This window comes from Cuculus canorus, chromosome 2, assembly GCF_017976375.1.
Source record: "Cuculus canorus isolate bCucCan1 chromosome 2, bCucCan1.pri, whole genome shotgun sequence".
NCBI lineage: Eukaryota > Metazoa > Chordata > Aves > Cuculiformes > Cuculidae > Cuculus > Cuculus canorus.
The window spans coordinates 80,789,950-80,804,458 of NC_071402.1; the positions used below are offsets into that span (position 1 = coordinate 80,789,950).

Consider the following 14,509-nt stretch of genomic DNA (forward strand, 5'->3'; position numbering starts at 1 on the left):
TTTCATAGAATCATAGAATCACCAGGTTGGAAAGGACCCACTGGATCATCGAGTCCAACCATTCCTAACACTCCCTTAAACTCTGTCTCTAAGCACTTCGTCCACCCGTTCCTTAAATACCTCCAGGGAAGGCGACTCCACCACTTCCCTGGGCAGCCTGTTCCAGTGCCCAATGACTCTTTCCATGAAGAATTTTTTTCTGATATCCAGCCTGAGCCTCCGCTGGCAGAGCTTGAGGCCATTCCCCCTTGTCCTCTCCTCTGTCACTTGGAAGAAGAGGCCAACTCCGTCCTCCCCACAACCTCCTTTCAGGTAGTTGTAGAGAGCAATAAGGTCTCCCCTCAGCCTCCTCTTCTCCAGGCTAAACAACCTCAGCTCTCTCAGCTGCTCCTTATAAGACAACATCGTTCTCCAGCCCCCTCGCCAGCTTCATAGGAGAGTGTATTTAAACAGTTAAATATGGCTAGACTAGAAATGCATCACAGACTTCCAATTAATGTATATTATCAAAATTAACCTTTCTGCTATTACAACAGCAGAACATTTTAATGTCTGCTGAGATACTTTGAAGTACTCCTGCCTGTGATCACTCGTTCTTTACTCATTTATAGTAAATCCATCTTATATTTTTCAGAAATTAATACTTAATCGTAATCCAGAATCATATAATCTGTAAGTAAAATATTCTACAAAGCCATGGAAATTAACAGGAAAATAGTGACTTTAAAGAAAAGGCAACTAATTTAGTGCTCCCCACTAATATTTACCTAATTCTAAAATTCTATTTTTTCTAAATAAACATCAAAACCTATAGTCACAGGAAGATCAAAGAAATGTATTTTCATATAAAAAATACTCTGATCATGAAGATTGTGTAAACACACACACACAAAGTCACTATGTATGTGTATGTGTATGTGTATGTGTATGTGTATGTGTATGTGTATGTGTATGTATGAAATCTCTACAAGCTACCATTTGTATGGTTTGTTAAAATTTCTAACTAAAAGTACCCTGATTAGTTCATTTTTGTTCACATTCCTATTATCATTGTTCTCAGTTATGAAAAAACAACCCGATTATTAAAAGCTCTTTATAGGCATGTTTAACAAAATTCAACTGAATCATAGAATCATTGAACCATGGAATGGTTTGGCTTGAAAGAGAACTTAAAGATCATCTAGATCTAACATCCCTGCCATGGGCAAAGGCAGGGGCCATGAGGCAGGGATACCTCCCTGCCGTGGGCAGGGACACTTTCCACTAGACCAGGTTGCTCAAAGTCTCATCCAACTTGCCTTGAACACCATCAGGGATGGGGCATCCACCACAACTTAATCCTTCATTTTTTTCTAACAGAAAGTAAAAATACTCTGATATGCATGCTTATCTTCATTGTGTATTTACATGCATTTTTTTCACCTTTCTTTGAAGGAAGGGAATGGGTATATAGAATGAGTGGAATGTTGTTCTGAGAAAGTTTGTGTATGTATCATTGTATTTGAAAAACAGGCAAATATATAAATAAAAATAACAGAGTACCTTGTTAAATAACTATGATCAACTACCAGTGGAAGTCAATACTGTTGTAAGGAAGATTATAACATGTTCTTTTGTGGCTGAGACTACTGATACCTTTTCCCCTCCCCCCAATAGCTACACGTACTATATCCACTTTCTTTCTTAGGAATGCAAACCAGTAGTTTGTGACAAAAGGACAACAAAACAAAAGAAAAGATCCAATTCTTTTGGTCTTGATGCATGTATTGCTATTTTTGAACATATAGGATTTCATTAATTTAATTCATGAATATAAGCATAAAAAAGTAATTTTTAAAAAATGAATTGTGCACTAATACTAAAACATGAAGTCATCTTCATTCTCATTAATATTTTCAGAACAGGAAGACATATTTCCACATTTTTATTTCAGATTGTTCTTCCCAAGCTTCTTTTCTGAGAGACTCCAATCTTCATTTCAACCAAAGCAGTATTTTATAACTTTTATGCTATTACTCCATTATTTTTGTCTAGATATAAATAACTTCAATGTTCTTCCTTCAAATGTGAATGTATATGGTTTTTAATTAAGTTAAACACAACACCAAACCCTTAGTAATCATCTTAAGATAAATTCAGGTTTTACACAAGCGACAATTTTTGTGTACTAGTTTGCATTAATGTTTAAATATTAACAAGTGTTAAATACACTACCCCCACTGAATTGCCATAGACTTTGTATATACAATTTCATTGCATTCTTGTGAAAATTTTAGCTTCCTTTCTTGTCAAAACTTCTAAGGAGCAGATAAACATGTAGATAAACTGAGATTTAATGTTGAAGCCAAAACACCAGCAAATCCTCTGAAACAGAAGGGGAAGGAGTATCAAGGTTAATCAGTGGATCATGCCTTAAGTTCTGATTGTGCAAACAAAAATACCCACTTACTTAACTTTAGGCCTATTAATGAAAAGCTCATTCACATTATGGGGATTGTCTGCTTAAAACTAAGCTTAAAACTGAACTTCTCAAAGACTGGGTCACTGGTGTTTTAATGGAGGAAGTGGAAGAACAGCTTCTGAAGACAGAAAACATTATGTACTTAAACACATCAGGAAAATTTAAGAATCCAGCAGTCATTTTCAAAATGCATTTGTCTTCCATTAACACATTAATAAGTTTAATGGAGAGTGAAACATTGTAAGATCATCTTCATATTGTTCATAAATAAGAGGTATGTTGCATGATACTAAGCTTTCTAGTGTGGTTTGAAGGTCTTCAAGATATCATTCACAGAATGCTTAACAGAAATTGAAAAAAATCCAAAAACCAACTGATTCCTTGAATCTAAAGCACTCAAACTAGTGTTTTCTAGACTTTAGCTTTGTTTCTGTAAGTGAGCAGGATGAAGGATTTACACTCATCCAGCATCATTAAAAGAGCATCACAGTCAGAACTGAATAGCCAGAAAAATTACACCCTTACTTCAAGAGAGAAAGCATTTCACAGGAATGATCAGTTTCTGAGCAAAAAATTGTATCTCAATCTACTTTCGAGCCATATTTGACAGTGCTGACTACATCGTTCCCAGAGTACTCTATTCAAACAAGTTGCAAAAAGTGGTAGACTGAGGTAATACAATACGTGAGCTGTCTGAACAGGTTGCAATCAGTTATATCTTAAAGCACTCATTCGGTGGAGTTAGTAGAGAAAGCATAATTTAGTGACTAATGGAACAACTAAACAGAAACTTAAAAGTGTAACACCTCCCAGATCTTTCTTATGAGGACTGTTGAAAACAATCAAGAGAAATAGTAACTAAGAATTGTATATCTACCATATAATCTTTAACCAACCAGTCAAAGTGAGATTCAAGCTTGTCACTGATGGTTGTTCTGTCACATTTCAGTGTCTTATGTTTTCTTACTGCTTATCTGCTACTTTTGCTGACAGTAAATTGGTATTTAATTGATAAGAATATATAAATTTCCACATATTCTAGCACAGATCTACTATTACTAGAAAGGGACTGGGCTGCTCTTGAGGCTGCTAACGAGCCCTCATCTTAATAATTAAAAGAAGTACACAGTTATCAAAATGAACTGCCACAAGCTTCACAACAGAACAGCTGTATCAAGAAAAGAAAGTAACCACAATGACTAGAAAAGCTTAAAAAGCGAATAAAAGTTTCAGATCCTGATCTGTTGCTTATATAGTAGCATTAAGGAAGCTTCAGGCCCATTTCTTGGGAATTTGTTTGCAAAGGAGGCAAAGGTAACTTAGCAAATAGGAGTCTAAGGTGCTACTCCCGCAGGTCTGTCATGAACATCCTTAAACCCCAGGTAACGGCCAATGGAATAAGAATTAGTATAGCAATGATGCTCCACCTCAAAACCCACCTGAGACTGACAAATCATAGTGAAAGGTTTTGTTAGTTTGTTTCTTTGAGGGCACTTCTCTCTTAAATAACAGAGTAAAATTGGAGTTTTTTCATGATTATGAAGTCACTTCCTACACATCGTCATACAGCCTGCCGTAATTTTGAAGCTTGAATGTCAGTTGTCTTTCTGAAACTCTGAATTGTGAGGTTCTGATGTTGCTGAAATTGCATGAATATAGTGGTCTTTTAGGAGATTACTGTATTAATGCAGAATTCATATGCATGAAGAGGTAAACAGATATATAAAAGGATGCATATCTATACACAGATGTAAGTTAACAGTAGAGAATGTCACATTCAGTACTCAATCCAGAGTAAATGAAAAATAAAAGATTCTTATAGAGTTAACACAGTTCTGAAACAGCACAGGTGTCTTAATAAAGTAGTAATATTTTATAGTATTTTCCCTAAATGACAGAAAGTAAAAAATTACACTCATCTTTTCCACTTTTCCAGACAATTAAATAATCTTTTTCTCCTCTAGAAAGCCTTCTAATATAAGGCATGAAATTTTGAAAATAGTAAGTTCTCCTTTTTGTAGGATTACTTTAGCTTTTGTGACAATTTACTAACACTTTCTACAGCATTTAATTAAAATAGATATTCTTCTCCCTCAGTTAATAATTAATAGAGAGGAAATAATAAAGAAGTGTTAGGTTGGAATCCAAGATTTAATAAAATTGTGTCACCTGGTTCTTTTTTATAAATTTACTGAATTTATAATTTATATTATAAACCTGAATTTATATTTACTTTAAAAACAAGAAATTGAACAAGGTGTATACAATAAAAGCAGTTTAAAAAAAAAAGAGGAAAAATGTAAAGAGGAACCCCAAATACCTCATACATAGTTGCTTCCTCGATGCTTACATTGCCAATTCTTCTGTCTATAAATGGTGAATACATAGCAGAACAGTTACATTTTGTAAACAGCATCTCTCCAGCTCTGACAGCAAAAGACTCAGCCTGGGCTGCACAACATTACCAGGCAACTGGGTAAAAATGCAAATAGCTGTTTTCACTGTGCTCAGACACTATATGTACACTGATCCAGGTGTAAGCTAATTTTCTTAGATCTCATTTAAGTGCATCTGCAGTATACTGGAAACACTGCCAGTCAGTAGGCCCTACCTTTGTAAAAGAGTTCAAAAGCAGATGAATACAGTATTAAGTGACAGAGTTCAGCCCTATTTATTTCAGCATGTATTTGAACAAATGCCTGAGAAATCTGTCCTGCTATGAAGATACAAGTTTTAATGCACGAACAAGGGCATTTGCTACATAGTTTTCCTATGTAAAATTTGATTATTAAAGGACAAATATGTCAACTTAAGATACCTTAGACAGTAAATGATTCAAATATGCAATCTTTGTATCATACCAAAAGAAGCAATTAATTTACTTTATCTAGTAGATAAAAAAAGATGCAAACCACTGATCCATCTCGATAATAGTTAGTCCATAACACTGTCTAGCCATACTTTCTTCTAGCATACATCCTATTCATTTTTGTCTTGCCCTTTAGGTCTCATGCACACAAAAGAATACTAATTCACTTCTGCCAAAAAGTAAATTTTACCAAAAATAACAGAAAAATCTTGTGAGTTTCCCTAACCTTCATCATTCATCCTTCATTCTTTTTGTTATGTGTACAGTAACTAATCAAAATTAGGTAATCTTGAGTGCTATCATGAAGCACACGCAAGAGAACCGGGTGATCAGGCCCAGTCAACATCGGTTTACAAAAGGCAGATCTTGCCAAACTAACCTGATCACCTTCTATGACAAAATCACTCAACTACTGGATGGGGGAAAGGCTGTGGATGTAGTCTTCTTGGACTTCAGTAAAGCCTTTGACACAGTTTCTCACAGCATTCTGCTTCAGAAACTGTCAGCCTCTGGCCTGGACAGGCGCACACTCTCCTGGGTTGAAAACTGGTTGGATGGCCGGGCCCAGAGAGTGGTGGTCAATGGAGTTAACTCCAGCTGGAGGCCAGTCACAAGTGGAGTTCCTCAGGGCTCAGTACTGGGTCCAGCTCTGTTCAATGTCTTTATCAATGACCTGGATGAAGGCATCGAGTGCACCCTTAGCAAGTTTGCAGATGACACTAAGCTGGGAGGAAGTGTCGACCTGCTGGAGGGTAGGGAGGCTCTGCAAAGGGATCTGAACAGGCTGGACTGCTGGGCCGAGACCAATGGGATGAGGTTTAACAAGGCCAAATGCCGGGTCCTGCACTTGGGGCACAACAACCCTATGCAGCGCTACAGACTGGGGGAAGAATGGCTGGAGAGCTGCACAGAAGAGAAGGACCTGGGGGTGCTGGTTGACAGCCGACTGAACATGAGCCAGCAGTGTGCCCAGGTGGCCAAGAAGGCCAATGGCATCTTGGCTTGTATCAGAAATGGGATGACCAGCAGGTCCAGGGAGGTTATTCTCCCTCTGTACTCAGCACTGGTGAGACCGCATCTCGAGTACTGTGTTCAGTTCTGGGCCCCTCACCACAAGAAGGATGTTGAGGCTTTGGAGCGTGTCCAGAGAAGAGCAACAAAGCTGGTGAGGGGGCTGGAGAACAAGTCTTATGAGGAGCGGCTGAGAGAGCTGGGGTTGTTTAGCCTTGAGAAGAGGAGGCTGAGGGGAGACCTTATTACTCTCTACAACTACCTGAAAGGAGGTTGTGGAGAGGAGGGAGCTGGCCTCTTCTCCCAAGTGACAGGGGACAGGACTAGAGGGAATGGCCTGAAGCTCCGTCAGGGGAGGTTCAGGTTGGATATCAGAAAAAAATTCTTCACAGTAAGAGTCATTGGGTACTGGAACAGGCTGCCCAGGGAGGTGGTCAAGTCGCCTTCCCTGGAGGTGTTTAAGGAACGGGTGGATGAAGTGCTTAGGGACATGGTTTAGGGAGTGTTAGGAATGGTTGGACTCGATGATCCAATGGGTCCTTTCCAACCTTGTGATTCTGTGATTCTGTGAAAATAATATTTTTTATGTGACTACTTACTTGCATTGTTATTCTATACACAAGCATTCTAAATACAGGGGAAATCTCTCTATTTCCGCATTTCTAAAATCCACTTTTTTACTGGATATACATTAACAGCAAAAATAAAAATCATTTCTTCATAACCAAGATCAACTCTAATAATTTAGAATAAGTAAGTCATAGACAGATGGAACTCCAACTCATCTACCATTACTGCTTTAGTAATAGCATTATGAAAGGAACACACCAGACATCACAATTTTTTCTTAATTTTTTGCTGCACTTCCACCAGGGAGTGAGGAAATGGGACTCCACAGGAGCTGACTACACACATTAGTATTAAGACACAGCCCACAAGGCATCAGTCATTTAATATGTACCAAAATGAATGACTGATAGCAAACAATTTATAAGGCAATCATGCTTTTATCTATTTTGATAGTCAAACATAAAATCCAATGTATCAAAAATTTACATGTCAGAATAACAACAACCACAAGAATAACATCAACGCACAATAACAGGAGGTCATCTTCATTCATCAGTATTTCTTAAACAAAACACAGTGACAGCTATATACTGGTAGTGTAAATATACTCCCACTCTGCACAATTACAGACCATCAGAACAAGTGTTCAGCACTGATGTAACGCTCTCAGAAACTATGAATATTCTCATACACATAGACAGCGCCCCACGTAGCTAATGTCAAAGTAATATTTCTTTATCTCTGACGGAAGCTCACTCCAATGTGTTGTGTTTCTGTCATGGAAAAGAGTCTTTCTGGAAACACAGGAGAAACATCCTACAGACCCACAAAACAGGTACTTTCTCCTATTTCTTCCATTAAAGTCATTAAAAAGAGAATAATCAGTGCCAAGCATGTAGAAAAATCATTAAGCAGCAACTCTTCTGATACTGCTGGATTAGGCAGGATTTGTATCACTAATCTAAGACCATAATCTCTATTTCAGATAATAAGGCCATCAGCTATGTTATTGCTCCCAAAATTCAGACAAAGAGTTTAGAAGTCTTACAATCTTCATCATTCTTTCAAATATTTAATTGAAAGCTTTTATTTCTACTTCTGCTGCTCTTATAATTCAAGCAGCAAGATTGCTATCTACCACACAGCCTTGGCATTGATTTCCAATATGGTGGTGCAACTGTATCTCCCTGGCAACTTGTTTTCAGACACCTCCTAAAGCCATGCATCTACCAGACACAGGAGATGTCCTATATTATTACAGTCATTCCTAAACATGTTTTAAACCAAACCCTTAATCTTCCATGATCGGTATACATCCTCATAGTTTGTGTACTTAATCAATTCTCTCACTTTCTCAATTCCTTCCTTCCTTCCTTCCTTCCTTCCTTCCTTCCTTCCTTCCTTCCTTCCTTCCTTCCTTCCTTCCTTCCTTCCTTCCTTCCTTCTAAAAAACCAATATTCATTATTCAGCAGTTGAAGTTAGTTTCCACCCAAAGCCTAAGAAACTGGAAGGAGAAGGTACGTAGTTCTTCAGAGACAGAGATAAGGAATCTAATTTTCATGAACAGAGGAAGTTTGTGGCTTGGTAATGTAGATTATTTCCTCCTGCACTCCGGAGCTATCAAAATATGCAGCCCACTTCCTCTGGTTTCTTTCTCATTCCCCACCATCTCACTTCAATCTGGCCCACTTAATGGACAGAAAAGCCTTCAGCTTTTCAGCTGAGTCAGTCTTTCTGAGGTTATTGTACTGCAACTGGCTTCCCAAGGGAATGAATGAGCATCAGACCTGATGCCACAAAGGAGAGTGGATCACAGCTTGGAGCCATGCATCTGGTAGCAATAAGCATGGTTTGACTGGGTTGAACCTGCAACCCGGTTACATCTGAAAAGAAAATACTCCATGCTTCTCCACTAAAACATTATATTATTCTTTTGCTTCCTAAGCCATCTGTTTGTTGCTCTAAAAGGATCCAGATTCTGTGTATTCAAAAAACTGCAGAGAGCAGCGTGTCGCGGAATAAGGGAGATCTTATGGCATTCTCCTTCCCTGCTCTTGTGCATAGACAAAAGACACTAAAGTATATCAAAGCCATGTTCATAATTCCTAAGCTAATAAAACTACAACCTAGTATTACAAACTTCTGACTCAGCTACTTTCATATTTTCAATTCCAAGAAAAGCAAAAATTTCATGTTTAAGCTAACTTACTGAAGTAATGAAGGTGTTAAAGAAATTGTATATCAGGCACAGAGTTTAAGTATTTTTCTTGTGTGACTGTCCTCAAACAACAGCTTAAGAGTTTAATACACTTGCAAAAAATGTCTAAAAATGTCTAACTCCAAATTTCATACAGTGTTCCAGTTTATCTTCTCACATCCAAATCTACCCTGTAAGATTTGTTATTGCATACTGCTTTCTGCTGCAGAGATATTTTCTCCTGGGGAGAAATAAAAAGCAGTCAACACCTGCACTTAAAAAAAAAAAATTAATCTGACATGATTCAAAAAAGTATTTGAATTAACAGACAAGCTTGCTACAAATAAAGCTGACAGTCATGTATAGTATAAAACAGAGTGGCATTTTTAGTAGCATGCAAATACAGCTGACAGGCATGTCTTTATTCAATTAGTTCCTAGTTTCCAAGGGCAGAGTTGTGTGCATACATCTAAACTGTGCCCTCTAATTTTAGAGACTTTCTATAGTGAATATTTAAAACTACTTAGTATCCAAATCAATTTAACAGACTGTCACTTAACGTACTTCTCAGTTTCGGCTTTCAATAATTCACTCTGTGTACCTCAAAACTGCTCATGACCTGATCCATAATTACATTCAAGCAGATGGATCTCTTGGCCTGTTTTAGAAGTATTTCAGTTTCAGAATAGTTAGACTTCCATGCATGCACATTTTTATATGCTTCCCAGTATTATAAAAGTTTCATACCAATCCATCTGCGTATCCTACTTACTTCTGCAGCTAAAATAGCAGGTAAAACAAGCACTTACTGTTCAGTAGTTAAAGGGCACTTCTCCACTCCTCGTTTTGCAAATGACTTGCTAAATCAAACCTACTGCCTCTTTAGATGCTGAAAAACAGAAACAAAAAAAAAAACCCAACATATATCAGAATTCAAGGAACTGAGTAAGAGGGCATTTCACTAAAAAAAATCTTCAGAGGAAGTAAAAAGTAGTGAAACAGTGATATTTGCATTTAAACCTTTTCTCACAACAGCTAATAAGGATCTCTGAAATCCATTCACAAGAATACTGTGGCAAGGCATACAGATAACGTCTTTAGAAAACAAGGAACTAAAAAAAAAGGAGAAGCATTATTATTAAAAAATATAAATAAATATTAAAAAAGCAAATCCATTGCCTTCACATTAGCTCAAATTTGGTTTTACCATACCATGAACCGTGAATATTTGAACAGTGAATTAATTTTTACTAATGCCTTCTCCATTGGTCTACTGTATTAAAGAAGAATTACCCATGGTTTGTGACTATCATCACTTTAGTATATTACTTTTTTTTCTTTTTTCTAATTTGCAAGTCCAAATACATTGCCCCCCTCAAACGAGAATTAAACTTCTTGGAAGATTTTTTTCTTCTTTTTTAACACAAAAGCTGCAAATTTCCAGCAGAGAAAATGCAACTGAAAAAAAAGACAGTTGTAAGAAACAAATTTTCTTAAGTATAAAATACTTGCTGATTACTTAACATTTTCCAAAGATATCAGTATCAGCAAGCAATGTGGCACTGACACTGGTCATTCAACTGTTATTAGTAATTGCAGTTTTAGCACAAATAGAATGAAACCAAATTATTCCTAGAAACCTGGCATGACGAAGAATCTATAATTTGCAGTAAACCTCATTTACTAGACACCAGATAGCATCTTAGAAAATTAAAGTTTAAACAGTCATTTCAGGCATAATGCATGTTAGAGATGTCACCATATTAAACGGTTGTGTCTCACAACATATGTAAAACTCATCACGACTAAAATGTGGAATAAGAATAGTTGGCTTTTGCAAAGGAAAGTCACCGGCATTTTCATACCACTTGTCAACACTAGGCACAGCTTTTCAATGACCACTGCCAGTTATAAAATTTCTATTTATTGATAGCAGTGGGTGGTAATGCTGAGAGACTACATGAAGAGCCCTCTTGTGCTATGCACGCCTACTCACTCTGCTAGGAGACAGCCTCTGTACTGTATAGGTGAAAATGCATTAAAAATGTATTTTTGAAAATAAATGTTCTCTGAATGAAGACAACCACCATCTCCATCTTAGAGACAGAAAAATGAGGCATGTCAAATGTCATGGGGGAAAATATTACCTGAAAGTAGCACTAAGATAAAATAAGGCTTGAACAAGCCCACTCTACTAGTGTAAGTACACAGAGGAGAGAAACATAGATGAGAAACATAGATGAACTGCTACCAACTTCACATCCTTGCAAGGCCTTGGGGCAGGAATCTAGAAGGCAGTAGCAAGCTGTCTAACAGCCGTTCATTGGCTATAAATATGAAGAAAGTCAAAGAGACTGGCTGGAAGTGATGCAATCAATGAGGCCCCTGCTAACCATCCAGCTGTAAAGTCGTGAACAAAGGGGTAGGAAACCCTGAGTGGGAGGAGTCGAGGGATGAACTTGCAGGAGAGCAAGGCTGCCCAATGGGACTGGGCACCTCTACTGCTGGCACTGAACTGCCTCTTCCCTGAGCCTGTGGTGCCTATGAGCACAGGCACTGTGGCTTCTGTGGGTGCAAACATGTACACTGTACCAAAAATACAGGTGTATCATACCCCCCCACCTGTAAGTACACCCCGCCCCAGTGGTCTTCTGGTTATACACAGGAAATACAGAAATAAAAACTTCTGTCAGTGAATGGATAGGTTCTCTTCTTGCAGTTGACTCACCTCCAGATTCCCCATGACACCAACCAACTGGCGGAAGTACCGCGAGACAGTGGTAGCAGAACATGAAAAAGGTTTTTCTAATATCCAATGCATTCTGAGTACCTTAGCCACCAAATCCCTTCCCAAAGGTTTTTTCTTTATTTCACAGGAAAAAAAAAAATCCTTAGTTTTATTATTAAACTTATCAACATCTCAATTATTTTTTTAATCAAGAAAATATATTTTATTTGTTTCTATTAGGTAGTAATATTTTCTTTAAACATTGTGTTATTATCATTTATATCCTTGCACTACAGGAGACCTCCAGTAGTACCAAAACAATAGGCTTTTTTCTGAAGATAGAGTACTATATCAAGTGTTTAATTTCTCTCCTTTTCTCACCTATGTCAAATTAGTGTATTTTTTTGCATGTCCAGAACAACATCTGCCAGTGTGGCTGCTCCATTATGCATTTCTATGTGTGCTCAAGTCCTGCAGAATGTAAACAGAGTCAGAGTCAGAAGAAGGGGCAGGGGCAGAGGGGCACAAACCAGGAGACCAGCGTGATGGTTCCACTGCTCTGGTTCCCAAGGCTAATCCAGGTAGGAAAAAATATTGCTACTACAAACTTTAAAGAAGAGACCTTAGAAGAAAGGTCAAGGATTAGAAAGGGCAAAACACTTTTCTATTCTCTTTTTTAGAGCTCATGGGGAGATAAAGCAGAAACATTGCAAACCACCAAGAGAAAGGCAGAAAAGGTAAAGCAAGGCCATGGACCTACCAACCAGTTTTGCTATTAGATCACAGGGACAGCCCAAGTGAGAACTGCTATGAGACTCCTTTATTCCACAGAAAAATCAAGTAGTGCCTCAAAAAATCTCAGCAATAAAATTACAAAGTTATAGTTTGAAGTACCGTGAAGTCATGAGCCTTATAGAGCCAGTGCTCTTTCAGCTTTCTGAGAAGTGCATTAATTATAAAAGACATTCCAATCACCTTTTTTCTAGACAGAAAGTGTCAAAACTGTATTTTAATTGCTAGACAATAAAAAGCTAACTACATTTTACTTTGTATGTAAAAAATGTATTTTTCCTGTCAGATTTTATTTCCCTATCCTTTTGCAAAGGGTAGCAACGAAATATCTTTTGGAGAAGAAAAAGTTGTTTCTTATTTAGACCTTACATCCCACAAAACAAACTGTACCAGTGAGTTTTCATCTAAAGGACCATAGGAAAGGTAAATGAGTACATCTGCCAATACTTTAATGAATTAATAATTTTAAATAACTTTCAATAAATAAGAAATCCTTTTTCTAGTTTCTCATTTCTGGATTTCAGTATAACCACTAGACAGAATTCAACGTCATGTACAGTAGTAAGCAGTGTTTTCAAAACCAGTTTATATAAGACTGATCTTATTTTAGTGCTGTCACTTCTCCTTTAAATTATACTGGGGATAAATATTATACAGACTTTTTTCTCACTGATATCCCAATAAGATTCTAGAGGAAATAGTACATAACTGATGCATTGCTATGCAAACTTTGTACTAAAGGTTTCCAGACCTGTCAAAACCTGTAGTTTCAAACAATACTGTTACAGTAACTAAGGCAGAGAACTTGCTCTTACTTCCGTATTTAACAAACTGAGCTTGAACTGTATTGAATAAAAACCTTTCTACAGAAAACTGATGGGCCACAAGAAGTGTCAGTGACTTACTTTGGCATGATAATTGTGGGAGCAACCTCTTAGTGTAAGAAAATGTTTAGCTAAGGAAGCAGTCAGGAAATGAAAAAACGAGTTATTAAGGCGATCAGTAGCAACTGGAGAAATAAGATAGTAAGTGATCTCAATGGATTTAGGAGACCAAGATGAACTGGCTGAATACTAAATTGCAGAATGACAATCTGAAAAGGGTCTCTTGAGCATTTTGGTATTTTCTGCTTGTTTTTTTGTCACTAAATGATGAAAACAGAGCGGGCTAAAACAATCTACCCAATGGTACCAGGCTCTTAGCATTCAATCTGCAGTGGCTGGACCTCATCCACCTACTTAGCCACTACCTTCCATATACTAGTGTTGTGTATCTTTTCAGATACATTCAGGCCCTGCATTAAAAGGGCCTGAATGAATATTTCTAAACAGTTTTTAAACCAAATAACCTGTTTTCCCTTCAGCAGTTCAGTACAGCATACCATAAGAAGTATTTTGACATTTATATTTTACCCACTGATCTAGAATTGGAAAAATAATAATATATATATATATAATGTATTTACCTTTTTGATCTCTGGATTCCTACAGATGTCCTTTATAATGTTACAACTCTGGATAATCCTTAGTGAAGAATATAACTAGTATGAACTAACCATCTACTTTGCTGCTTTGTATTATTATTAATGTTTACCCGAATGTTTTGTAGAAAATTACAGTGCAGCATCACAAATCCAAGTACAATACACATAATGATAATCTATCTTAACAGAATGACTCTAGATGATCTTCTGGAAATCTAAAATATTTTCAAAATGTGAGCAGGGTAAAAATGAATGAATACATTTCAAATAACAGAACTATTTTCTACACTTGCTGAGGAAAGGCTACATATATATTCATCAGTCCTGGCAGAGACTGACAGAAGAAACAGTTAGGAAACAATTTCAGGAAACAACTTCAGGAAATTAAATTAAAGTC

General features: G+C 37.1%; 1 protein-coding gene across 14 annotated transcripts in view; it reads right to left on the reverse strand.

Moving 5' to 3' along the window:
* CDH18 (cadherin 18) overlaps positions 1–14,509 on the reverse strand; it is a 557,226-nt gene that overhangs the window by 189,823 nt on the left and 352,894 nt on the right. For 13 of the 14 annotated variants that reach the window (XM_054059856.1, XM_054059852.1, XM_054059848.1 and 10 more), the window contains one exon: positions 9,919–9,998. The gene's annotated coding sequence lies outside the window, so the exon portion shown is untranslated. Of the gene's footprint in view, positions 1–9,918; positions 9,999–12,218; positions 12,240–14,509 lie in introns of those variants that run through there. The other variant, XM_054059860.1, reaches the window with a different exon arrangement.